This window comes from Salmo salar, chromosome ssa02 (assembly GCF_905237065.1).
Source record: "Salmo salar chromosome ssa02, Ssal_v3.1, whole genome shotgun sequence".
NCBI lineage: Eukaryota > Metazoa > Chordata > Actinopteri > Salmoniformes > Salmonidae > Salmo > Salmo salar.
In genome coordinates, this window is record NC_059443.1 from 9,622,120 (window position 1) to 9,634,432 (window position 12,313).

At 45.5% G+C, this 12,313-nt stretch overlaps 1 pseudogene across 1 annotated transcript in view; it reads left to right on the forward strand.

Moving 5' to 3' along the window:
• The window catches only part of LOC123727819 (polysialoglycoprotein-like), a 28,315-nt pseudogene extending 16,311 nt beyond the window's left edge, over positions 1-12,004 (forward strand). Inside the window, exons 6-9 of the transcript XR_006759750.1 lie at positions 10,406-10,516; positions 10,588-11,355; positions 11,537-11,649; positions 11,747-12,004. The product of XR_006759750.1 is annotated as a polysialoglycoprotein-like (transcript). The remainder of the gene's footprint in view (positions 1-10,405; positions 10,517-10,587; positions 11,356-11,536; positions 11,650-11,746) is intronic.
• Positions 12,005-12,313: the final 309 nt, after the last annotated feature.

Sequence of the window (12,313 nt, forward strand, 5' to 3'; positions counted from 1 at the left end):
GTTTGTGTTGTGTGGATGTTGTCTCGTCCCATGTGTGAGAGGTTTAATCACCAGGACTCTAGAGAGATCGATGACGCAGCAGATGGTGAGATATGGACCAATTCCGAGCTCCGATCAGTGGGATGGCGAATGCGGGCCTCCAGGCCAGGAAGATGGCTCCGTTTCTTTCAATAACGAGGAGCCAATGTTTGATGAAACAATTTTCAACGTTTAGATAGAATTTTCAATGTTTTGATAGACTGTTCCTTTAATGAAAATGATGATGAAAATCCTGAATCGAAGTGTCATAATTGGAAATAGGCCTAGGACAGTAATGGAGGAGTAGGAGGAATATTCATGTATTGGTTTTGTTTAATCCTTGTATCACAATTAATTTCCATATAGCGTGTGATTAGTTGTATTTCCATATAGCGTGTGATTATTTGTATTTCCATATAGCGATTATTTGTATTTCCATATAGCGTATAATTATGTGTGATTACATATAGAATGTGATTAGTAGGGTTCTCATATAGCATCTGATCATCATGGTGAATTATTGAATCATTTAAGGGTGGAATTGATAAGAGAATTATCTAATAAAGGTAAATGAATCAATAAACCATGATGAATTATTAGTCATACAGCAGGGTTAATGAATAATCAATGTAATGATCAATGTAGGGATCGATTGGTCTGATTAGTTCCGGAAAGTCCAGGAACCACTGGAGAGGGAAAGAAATGTGTGTATGCAATTAGTATAGCTACAGAAGCAGATGGTCAAGGGAGTAAAACTTCAGAGAGTTCCTAACCTTGAAGGAAAGGAACAGGCTGAGCCAGAAGGTGATAAACAGAGTGAGAAGTTTATGGGGGTTGCAGGTCACCAACGGATTGTGTGTAAATGCATGTGCGTAAGTAAGCAAGAACTATATAATGACTGTTTTGTTATCCTGACGCCAGAACGTTCTCTGAATAAAGCTACAGAAACCTTTTGCAGAAAGCTGAGTCCTTGCCTAATTATTTTAACCCATTGTCTTACAAACCTTGGGCATTAGTTAAGGCGAATTGATTATTGATTATTATCATCAAGATATAAAATTCCTTTAACAGTGGTGTTGGAGGGCCAGTAGGAGTCACTCTTTCCTCTGGTCTAAAATAATATCCCAGGACAGTGATTGGGGACATGTGCTGTCTTTCGGGTGGGACGTTAAACAGGTGTCCTGACTCTCTGTGGTCACTAAAGATCCCATGGCACTTATTGTTAGAGTAGGGGTGTTAACCCTGGTGTCCTGGCTAAATTCCCAATCTGGCCCTCATACCATCACGGTCACCTAATCATCCCAAGCTTACTATTGGCTCATTCACCCCCCCCTCCCCTGTAACTATTCCCCAGGTCATTGCTGTAAATGAGAATGTGTTCTCAGTCAACTTACCTGGTTAAATAAAACATATGCTTCTAAATAGCACTTTCGGTTTGAACGGGAATCCCGGTAATTTCTTGCAATTTGGTAGAAAATTGGTAGATTCTCTGGAAAAGATATGTCCCTACATGACCAATGAGGCCTACCCTCCTCCCCCAGCCATTGGGATGAACTTTGCGGGACCCCCACCCGAATACTCTACCAGGTACGGACGAGACATGGAGACAACTGTTCCTTTAATGTTTTGTACTCATCTCATTAAAAATGGATTCATACTAAAGACTAGGTCAGAATACATTTGGACTCCCTCGCTCTTTGTCTTTCCCTCTCAAATCAACTCTTTACCGTGAAATGCTTGCTTACGAGCCCACCCCAACGATGCAGAGAACAAAACTATAGAATATATATATATAATATATATACACTGCTCAAAAAAATAAAGGGAACACTTAAACAACACAATGTAACTCCAAGTCAATTACACTTCTGTGAAATCAAACTGTCCACTTAGGAAGCAACACTGATTGACAATACATTTCACATGCTGTTGTGCAAATGGAATAGACAACAGGTGGAAATTATAGGCAATTAGCAAGACACCCCCAATAAAGGAGTGGTTCTGCAGATGGGGACCACAGACCACTTCTCAGTTCCTAGGCTTCCTGGCTGATGTTTTGGTCACTTTTGAATGCTGGCGGTGCTTTCACTCTAGTGGTAGCATGAGACGGAGTCTACAACCCACACAAGTGGCTCAGGTAGTGCAGCTCATCCAGGATGGCACATCAATGTGAGCTGTGGCAAGAAGGTTTGCTGTGTCTGTCAGCGTAGTGTCCAGACTATGGAGGCGCTACCAGGAGACAGGCCAGTACATCAGGAGACGTGGAGGAGGCCGTAGGAGGGCAACAACCCAGCAGCAGGACCGCTACCTCCGCCTTTGTGCAAGGAGGAGCAGGAGAAGCACTGCCAGAGCCCTGCAAAATGACCTCCAGCAGGCCACAAATGTGCATGTGTCTGCTCAAATGGTCAGAAACAGACTCCATGAGGGTGGTTTGAGGGCCCGACGTCCACAGGTGGGGGTTGTGCTTACAGCCCAACACCGTGCAGGACGTTTGGCATTTGCCAGAGAACAAAAAGATTGGCAAATTCGCCACTGGCGCCCTGTGCTCTTTACAGATGAAAGCAGGTTCACACTGAGCACGTGACAGACGTGACAGAGTCTGCTGACGCCGTGGAGAACGTTCCGCTGCCTGCAACATCCTCCAGCATGACCGGTTTGGTGGTGGGTCAGTCATGGTGTGGGGTGGCATTTCTTTGGGGGCCGCACAGCCCTCCATGTGCTCGCCAGAGGTAGCCTGACTGCCATTAGGTACCGAGATGAGATCCTCAGACCCCTTGTGAGACCATATGCTGGTGCGGTTGGCCCTGGGTTCCTCCTAATGCAAGACAATGCTAGACCTCATGTGGCTGGAGTGTGTCAGCAGTTCCTGCAAGAGGAAGGCATTGATGCTATGGGCTGGCCCACCCGTTCCCCAGACCTGAATCCAATTGAGCACATCTGGGACATCATGTCTCGCTCCATCCACCAATGCCACGTTGCACCACAGACTGTCCAGGAGTTGGCGGATGCTTTAGTCCAGGTCTGGGAGGAGATCCCTCAGGAGACCATCCGCCACCTCATCAGGAGCATGCCCAGGCGTTGTAGGGAGGTCATACAGGCACGTGGAGGCCACACACACTACTGAGCCTCATTTTGACTTGTTTTAAGGACATTACATCAAAGTTGGATCAGCCTGTAGTGTGGTTTTCCACTTTAATTTTGAGTGTGACTCCAAATCCAGACCTCCATGGGTTGATAAATTGGATTTCCATTGATTATTTTTGTGTGATTTTGTTGTCAGCACATTCAACTATGTAAAGAAAAAAGTATTTAATAAGATTATTTCTTTCATTCAGATCTAGGATGTGTTGTTTAAGTGTTCCCTTTATTTTTTTGAGCAGTATATAATATATATATACAGTACCAATCAAAAGTTTGGACACACCTACTCATTCAAAGGTTTTTCTTTATTTTGACTATTTTCTACATTGTAAAATAATAGTGAAGAACTCAAAACTATGAAATAAGACATATGGAATCATGTAGTAACCAAAAAAGTGTTGAACATATCAAAATCAATTTTATATTTATATAGACTCTTCAATGTAGCCACCCTTTGCACACTCTTGGCATTCTCTCAACCAGCTTCACCTGGATTGCTTTTCCAAAAGGACAGATTTCCACCGGTCTAATGTCCATTGCTGGTGTTTCTTGGCCCAAGCAAGTCTCTTCTTCTTATTGGTGTTCTTTAGTAGTGGCTTCTTTGCAGCAATTTGACCATGAAGGCCTGATTCACGTAGTCTCCTCTGAACAGTTGATGTTGAGATGTGTCTGTTACTTGAACTTTACAGCAGAGGTAACTCTGGGTCTTCCTTTCCTGTGGCGGTCCTCATGAGAGACATAGCGCTTGATGGATTTTGCAACTGCACTTGAAGAAACATTCAAAGTTCTTGCCATGATATGCCTTCCCTGTAGCTCAGTTGGTAGAGCATGGTGTTTGCAACACCAGGGTTGAGGGTTCGATTCCCACGGGGGGGCCAGCACAGGAAAAAAAAAAATGTATGAAATTGTATGAAATGTATGCATTCACTACTGTAAGTCGCTCTGGATAAGAGTGTCTGCTAAATGACTAAAATGTAAAAAAATATGGACTTGGTATTTTACCAAATAGGGCTATCTTCTGTATACCACCCCTACCTTGTCACAAAACAAGTGATTGGCTCAAACGCACTAAGAAGGAAATAAATTCCACAAATTAACTTTGAACAAGGCACACCTGTTAAATGAAATGCATTCCAGGTGAGTACCTCATGAAGCTGGTTGAGTGAATGCCAAGAGTGTGCAAAGCTGTCATCAAGGCAAAGGGTAGCTACTTTGAAGAATCTCAAATATAAAATATATTTTCATTTGTTTAACACTTTTTTGGTTACTACAGGATTCCTTATGTGTTATTTCATATTTTTGATGTTCTACAATGTAGAAAATTGTAAAAAAAAATAAACTTTTGACTGGTACTGTATATATTGTAACGCGAGGAATAAAATACCCAAGAATAAAGCTATATACAAGGAGTACCAGTTCCAGATCAGTGTGCAGGGGTACGAGGTATTTGAGGTAGATATGTACAAGAAGGCAGGGTAAAGTGACTAGGCATCAGGATATATAATAATAATAGCAAAATAAAGAACAGAGCAGCAGCTGCAAATGATGTGTGTGTTTGTGAGAGTGTGTAATGTGTATGCATGTGTGTTTGGGTTGTGTCGGTTTGTGTGTGTGTGTGTGTGTGTGTGTGGGGAGTGTGAATGTAGTGTGTGTGAGTGTGCATATGCTTTGTATACAGTCTAGTGATTGTGCGTAGGGTCAGAGCAAGACCCTTTAACTTTTTGAGGATGCGAGTGCCCATGCCAAATATTTCAGCCTCCTGGCGCGCCCTCTTCACGACTGTGCAGGTGTGTGTGGGCCATGTTAGGTCGCCAAGGAACAGCCCTGTTGATGTGGATGGGGACGTGCTCTCCCCTCTTGCTCCTGTAGTCCACGATCAGCTCCTTGGTCTTACTGGCATTGAGGGAGAGGTTGTCCTGGCACCACAATGCCAAGTCTCTGACCTCTCATCGCCTTCGTGTCGTCAGCAAACTTGACACACTGGGTCCCGACACACTGGGTCCCAACCCACTGGCTCCAACCTCCTGTCTCCAACCCTCTGGATCCAATCTCCATCTCTTCATTACTTGGTTATGAAAACCCCCTGGCCCCAACGCACTGGCCCAACCTCTCTTCATTACTTTCTTATGAAAAATCCCTGGCCACAACACACTGGTCCCAACCCCCTGGTCCCAAACCCCTGGCCCAACCTCCATATCTTCATTACTTGAAAGGAAATCATTCTCCAACACACTAGAGCTCTGTCTTTTCGTGGCGTTGTAATTGAACAGGGACTACACAGTTGAATGCGGGGAGGTGTATGTATGCATTGATTCACATCCACCCCAAGGTCCAGGAGTTGCTTGACCGTGCTGATCATGCCGCTGAAGGCTGCAGAGTGGAGAGGGGTGTAGGCCTTCTTGTCTTTACAGGACACCTCTGATCCATGAGAGGCCAGCAGTTTCACCTCCTCAATGTGCACTATGGGGGAGGGGAAGAGAGACAGAGTGAGAAACAGAGATGGAGAGAGAGAGAGACATGCAAAGAGATAGGCTGAGATATAGAGGGAGAGAGGTTAGTTTACAGTGGTACACAGCACCATTAGCAATACCTACATCGTGTTAGTACAATTGAAAACCTACATCTTATCAACATACTTAGTCCATCATTCTGACATAATAACACACTAGAGGTAGACCATACAGCTGAGCTGTGAGGGTAACACACAGCCAATTCATTCACTCACTGGGATAAGGACATTAGTCAGAATGTAAATGATGTGGTCAACTCATTACCCATGTAAGCAGCCCAGTGGATTGCTCGGCGGTCCTTCTTGTCAAAAGCATTAATGTTGGCTCCTCTGGAGAGAAGCAGCCTCACCATCTAACAGGAAAAGGAGAGAGAAACAAAACACAGGCTGAGGAAAACTAAAGCAAAATCTGCAAAAATCTGGCATCAAAGCCTCTCTTGAACAAACTCAAGCATACAACTAGGGCTGTGACGGTCATGGGACTTCCGGTGTTGGTGATTGGCGTGCCGTATGTACACAGTCATCGACATAACTGACAGCCGACGGACGGACGGACGGACGGACGGGGGAAACATTAGCAAAGGAAAACAGAGTGTTTAGGCCTAACTGTCTTGCTCATAGGCATGCGAGTCTCAAGTTAAGGGGAAGCTAATTTTCACCATAAAAAATATATAAAGCATTCTATGCATCATCACATTTACAGACTTATGTAAGATAGCTAACTATTGCTAATGTGATTAGTAAATTGGATAGTCATTATTTAGGCTAATAATATAACTCAATCACCGTTCGCAAAAAAACGGCTGTTCAATGCAGCGCGTGATGGAGTAAGGCTAGGCTAGGCTATATCAGATATGTTTCTCTTTACAGGAAAAAAAATTGGCCTTTTTAAAATATGTTTTATCGTGCAATTCTACTACACTTTATATGACTATAGAGATTAGCAGAATCTTTTTCAATATGACTTTCAAGTGGCACTGACCCAGGGATAAAGAAAGTGAATATGCACACTCACCGGGGATATAGCCAATGCCAAAAATACTGTTCGCTCAATTAAGTTGAGAATTTTGATAACTAAAAGACAGATTAGTCTTTTCATTGTCTTCTCTTTGAAGCAATAGCCAATTGCTTTCCAAACTATGTTAGCCTGAGATAGTGTTCAGTCTTTCGTGAGATGCACTGTCAGGCTCATGTAAGAAGTCATATTTACACTTGACCACGTCTGACAGACAAGGGTGGAAAAGACAAAAAACTGGTAATAACCAGGGTTGAGTCCCAAATGGCAACCCTATTCCCTATATCGTACACTACTTTTGACCTGAGCCCATAGGGCTTTGGTTTAAAGTAGTGCACGAAGTAGGGTATAGGTTGCCATTTGGGATGCAGCCCCAATGTCAAAATCTCTTTATTTCAGGAATTGTATCCAAAACCCAAGTGACTTACTGTCTATTCCCGTCTTGAAAGTCCACTGCACTCTGGAGGTCAGCATTTCCAATCAGCAAACGCAAACACTCTGAATGACCGTTGGTAGCTAGAGGAGGACAAACAGAGAGGATATAAGAATGTCAGATGATTGACCGTTGGTAGCTAGAGGAGGATAAACAGAGAGGATATAAGAATGTCAGATGATTGACCGTTGGTAGCTAGAGGAGGATAAACAGAGAGGATATAAGAATGTCAGATGATTGACCGTTGGTAGCTAGAGGAGGATAAACAGAGAGGATATAAGAATGTCAGATGATTGACCGTTGGTAGCTAGAGGAGGATAAACAGAGAGGATATAAGAATGTCAGATGATTGACCGTTGGTAGCTAGAGGAGGATAAACAGAGAGGATATGAGCAGATTGCTGGACGACTATAACCTTCACATGAACAGACAGATTTCTAGAACAGTGGTGTTGCTAGATGACATCCTCATGATGTTAACACAGCAGATAATAAAGAATTTTGGGGCTGAGGCCATCGAAGCCTGTCACCTGCTAGCTGTGTACCTGGCTCTGGATAGAAGTCTCCCCTGTGCACTGATGTAGGATCAGCTTACCCTCCCTAGATCCTCAATCATTAGTGGAGAACATGACAAAAAAATGACCTTAGATCAGTGTCTAGTGTGTATTTTCACACTATACCATGTAACATCCCTAGAGTGGACATTGTCGTCCTAGCAACATGACCAAACAAATGGCCATCTTGGTCAGGAAAACTTTTTAATTACAGAAGCTCTATGTGATATTCTATGTGTACATGCAGTGTGGATGGGGGTCCTCTTCAGGGTGAAGTCCTTAACCAGGATGGAGGCTCCCTGGTTGATGAGGACGTCAACACACTCCACATGGCTTTTTAAGGCAGACAGGTCCAGAGGGTGCGCCCCTGGCTGTCCCTCACGTCTAGATCCAGCAGAGACTGAACCAGAACCTCCATAGCATGGTGGTGGCCGTGGTACGCCTGAATAGAAACACAAACACAGTCTCAAGCAAAGTCCAGTGGTACGCCTGAATAGATATATAATCAATGTCCTATAGTAGACCAGTGGTACGCCTGAACAGAAATACAGTGCTAGACCTCTAAAGTAGACCAGAGTCTTTCAATCGGGAGCCCATTTTTGCTCCCGCCCAGCATCAACATCGGAGGTCCCTGCCAAGCGTGGGATTGAGAAACAAACACTCTACTTCTCCTCTGAGGTTGATTAACTCAAATGGCAAAATAAGGAAATCATCCTCATCATCACTGTGTAGAATATGCATGTATTTTACACGAATCAGGAATAGATAGGAATTTGGTGTGTGAGTCTGTCTGGACAGTCAACTTCCTGTGGAAAATCAACACCATGCCTGCTTCCCAGATAGCACCCTATTCCCTATGTAGTGAACTACTTTTGATCAGGGCCTATAAGGATCTGGTCAAAAGTAGTGTACTAAATAGGGAATAGGGTGCCATTTGTCATATGGAGACCACTACAGGAGCAGGTAGGCTTTACTCACAGCGAGGTGTAGAGGGCTGATGGGAGCTCTGACATCAAAGTCGTTCAGGATGTCTGTCCCTGAGCTTTCAATTAGTTGAGGAAAGACAAGGACGGCCAGTTCAGACTTGTAACATATTTACTTGGAAGGTTAGTCTAGTAGCATTTGTAACATGGTAAATCTCAGTGACCAGCCCCTGCAGACATACTGGGGTGTTGCATCCATACCTTAAACAAGCAAGTGTGAGGAAAAGTTACCAACTGGCACTTACCACATCTAAAGGTGTTTCACTTGCAATCTGGAAAAAGAACATCAAGAGTGACGATGCGTCCACGACAAACATGCAGCCACACCTTAAAACCTACTGTTGGGTTCTGAGAATATGAAATATACTAATTCATGTCACTGAGGGAGAGAGCTTAATGTATAACGTTTACATTATGTCAGGTTAGGGGTCACATCCACTTGAATGTCCTTCATATGACGAACCTCCTACAGAGCAAATGAGGAAAATATGATATATTATGATTTATGTTAGTAACAATACAATATGGGAATTTTATCCCAAAGCTACCTACAGCTAACATATATATATTTAAGTATGTGATCTATGTAAATAAATAAATATATCACAGCTGTAAAACTGTATGGTGGAGGCCTACCCATTTCCCAGGAGCATTGTAAAAAGTGGATTTGGGTACAGTGTTTATTTCCCCCTAATATCTTTGAAGATTCTGAGACCATTAGGGTTAAACATTACAGATATAAATGCAATATATGGAGTAGAAAAGATTGCCTGCCCACCAAAGAATCAACATATGTTCTACATGGTCTATTTCTATCTGAATGTAACACCTCAATCAAGCTTGTTAATTGATCGTTAAGTCATGTTTGTCAGGTAAACGGTCATTAGTGGCCTATATAAGCCTCATACAGGCCATGGGAAGACATTACCTGTTGATAACACAGACTATTCTCATGATCATGGGAGGTGTGAGAGAATTGCTGCTCTTTGTGATGACTGTGGGGGTTGTCAAAGGTTGGTTCACTAACGTTTTATTTGGATTGAAGGGATTTGTTTGGGAAATATGCTTAACTTTATAAGTTGGAGATTCAAATTTGACTGTCTGTTTCTTCCGCATTGGTCATCTATTATTAATATATGTAGCTATTTTGTGTGAACTCAACTTCTGTCAACACTTTCTCCTCAGTTTCTTGTTACCCTGTTGGAAAGTCCCAGAAGCAAGATCAAGTCTCTCTGCAGAGGAGACTTGGAGGTAAGTGTTTCTTTCCACAACCCTTCTAGCTATGTTCTTTGTCACTGTCTATGGTGCTGCTGTGTTTGACACTCATTCAACACCATAGAGTAACTCAGTCTAAATAACGTTGTCAAAGCCTTTGATTTGGTAATTTTGCTTGTGTACCTTAACCTACGTTTTTCAGAGCTGTCATCAAATGACGTCTCCATTGAGCATGCCCTGGCCTTGCTCCGATCCATAGGGTCTGACGCTAAACAAGACAGAGAAGGTACGGCCTGAAACATATACTTTGAAAACTGTTGGGTTCAACATTCGACTGGCAATTCGGCCTAGACCGTGTGGAACAGATGTGTTGCTGTAGAATACCCAACTGTTCCTTTTGTTTTTTCTATAGAGTATTTAGAGACTAACGAAGTAGAATCCCAAGCTTCTCCAAACCATGGTAGCTCTCAGGCAAATGATGCCCTGTCCTCTGAGGAGAAGCTGAGGCGCATGTCCTCTGACGACGCTGCGACTGGCCCGTCTGACGACGCTACCTCTGAAGCTGCGACTGGCCCGTCTGACGACGCTACCTCTGAAGCTGCGACTGGCCCGTCTGACGACGCTACCTCTGAAGCTGCGACTGGCCCGTCTGACGCACGCTACCTCTGAAGCTGCGACTGGCCCGTCTGACGCACGCTACCTCTGAAGCTGCGACTGGCCCGTCTGACGACGCTACCTCTGAAGCTGCCACTGGCCCGTCTGACGACGCTACCTCTGAAGCTGCGACTGGCCCGTCTGACGACGCTACCTCTGAAGCTGCGACTGGCCCGTCTGACGACGCTACCTCTGAAGCTGCGACTGGCCCGTCTGACGACGCTACCTCTGAAGCTGCGACTGGCCCGTCTGACGACGCTACCTCTGAAGCTGCGACTGGCCCGTCTGACGACGCTACCTCTGAAGCTGCGACTGGCCCGTCTGACGACGCTACCTCTGAAGCTGCGACTGGCCCCCCGTCTGACCATGCCTTTGAGGAACTGTTGGCCGCTACCTCTGAAGCTGCGACTGGCCCCCCGTCTGACCATGCCTTTGAGGAACTGTTGGCCGCTACCTCTGAAGCTGCGACTGGCCCCCCGTCTGACCATGCCTTTGAGGAACTGTTGGCCGCTACCTCTGAAGCTGCGACTGGCCCCCCGTCTGACCATGCCTTTGAGGAACTGTTGGCCGCTACCTCTGAAGCTGCGACTGGCCCCCCGTCTGACCATGCCTTTGAGGAACTGTTGGCCGCTACCTCTGAAGCTGCGACTGGCCCCCCGTCTGACCATGCCTTTGAGGAACTGTTGGCCGCTACCTCTGAAGCTGCGACTGGCCCCCCGTCTGACCATGCCTTTGAGGAACTGTTGGCCGCTACCTCTGAAGCTGCGACTGGCCCCCCGTCTGACCATGCCTTTGAGGAACTGTTGGCCGCTACCTCTGAAGCTGCGACTGGCCCCCCGTCTGACCATGCCTTTGAGGAACTGTTGGCCGCTACCTCTGAAGCTGCGACTGGCCCCCGTCTGACCATGCCTCTGAAGCTGGAACTGTCTGGCCGCTACCTCTGAAGCTGCGACTGGCCCCGCCTCTGACCATGCCTCTGAAGACTGTCTGCCGCTACCTCTGAAGCTGCGACTGGCCCCGTCTGACGACGCTACCTCTGAAGCTGCGACTGGCCCGTCTGACGACGCTACCTCTGAAGCTGCGACTGGCCCGTCTGACGACGCTACCTCTGAAGCTGCGACTGGCCCCGTCTGACGACGCTACCTCTGAAGCTGCGACTGGCCCCGTCTGACGACGCTACCTCTGAAGCTGCGACTGGCCCCGTCTGACGACGCTACCTCTGAAGCTGCGACTGGCCCCGTCTGACGACGCTACCTCTGAAGCTGCGACTGGCCCGTCTGACGACGCTACCTCTGAAGCTGCGACTGGCCCGTCTGACGACGCTACCTCTAAGGAACTGTTCACCGCTTCATCGGAGCCCCCGTTGACCACAAACATGGATATCTGACGTGGGACATGCAAGAGTTCATGGGTACTCTAGTCCAGGTTGTCTGTGTGTGTAACTGCATTTGCTTGTTTTGGCTCAATTAAACATTAACTGTAATACTTGTGTCCTCAGTATTGTTTTGGCGGTTCCTACTTGGCAACATTTATTTTGCTTAAACCAGCTGCAATATATTAATACTTTGACCCCTGTGTTTAAGCTACATTTGCTCAGTGTTGGTCAATTTATGCTAGTAGCATGATGTGGAATGGGTTCTAGTTCATTTTAACTTGATGGTTGTGGAACACAGTGTCTGGGGTTGGTACATATGAGGATGTTGCTAGAATCGGGGTTTCAGTGCTAACTAATATCACGGTTGTCAACTTGCATTTAAATTACTCTGCTGGGTGTCTTCTCTCCTGACTGACT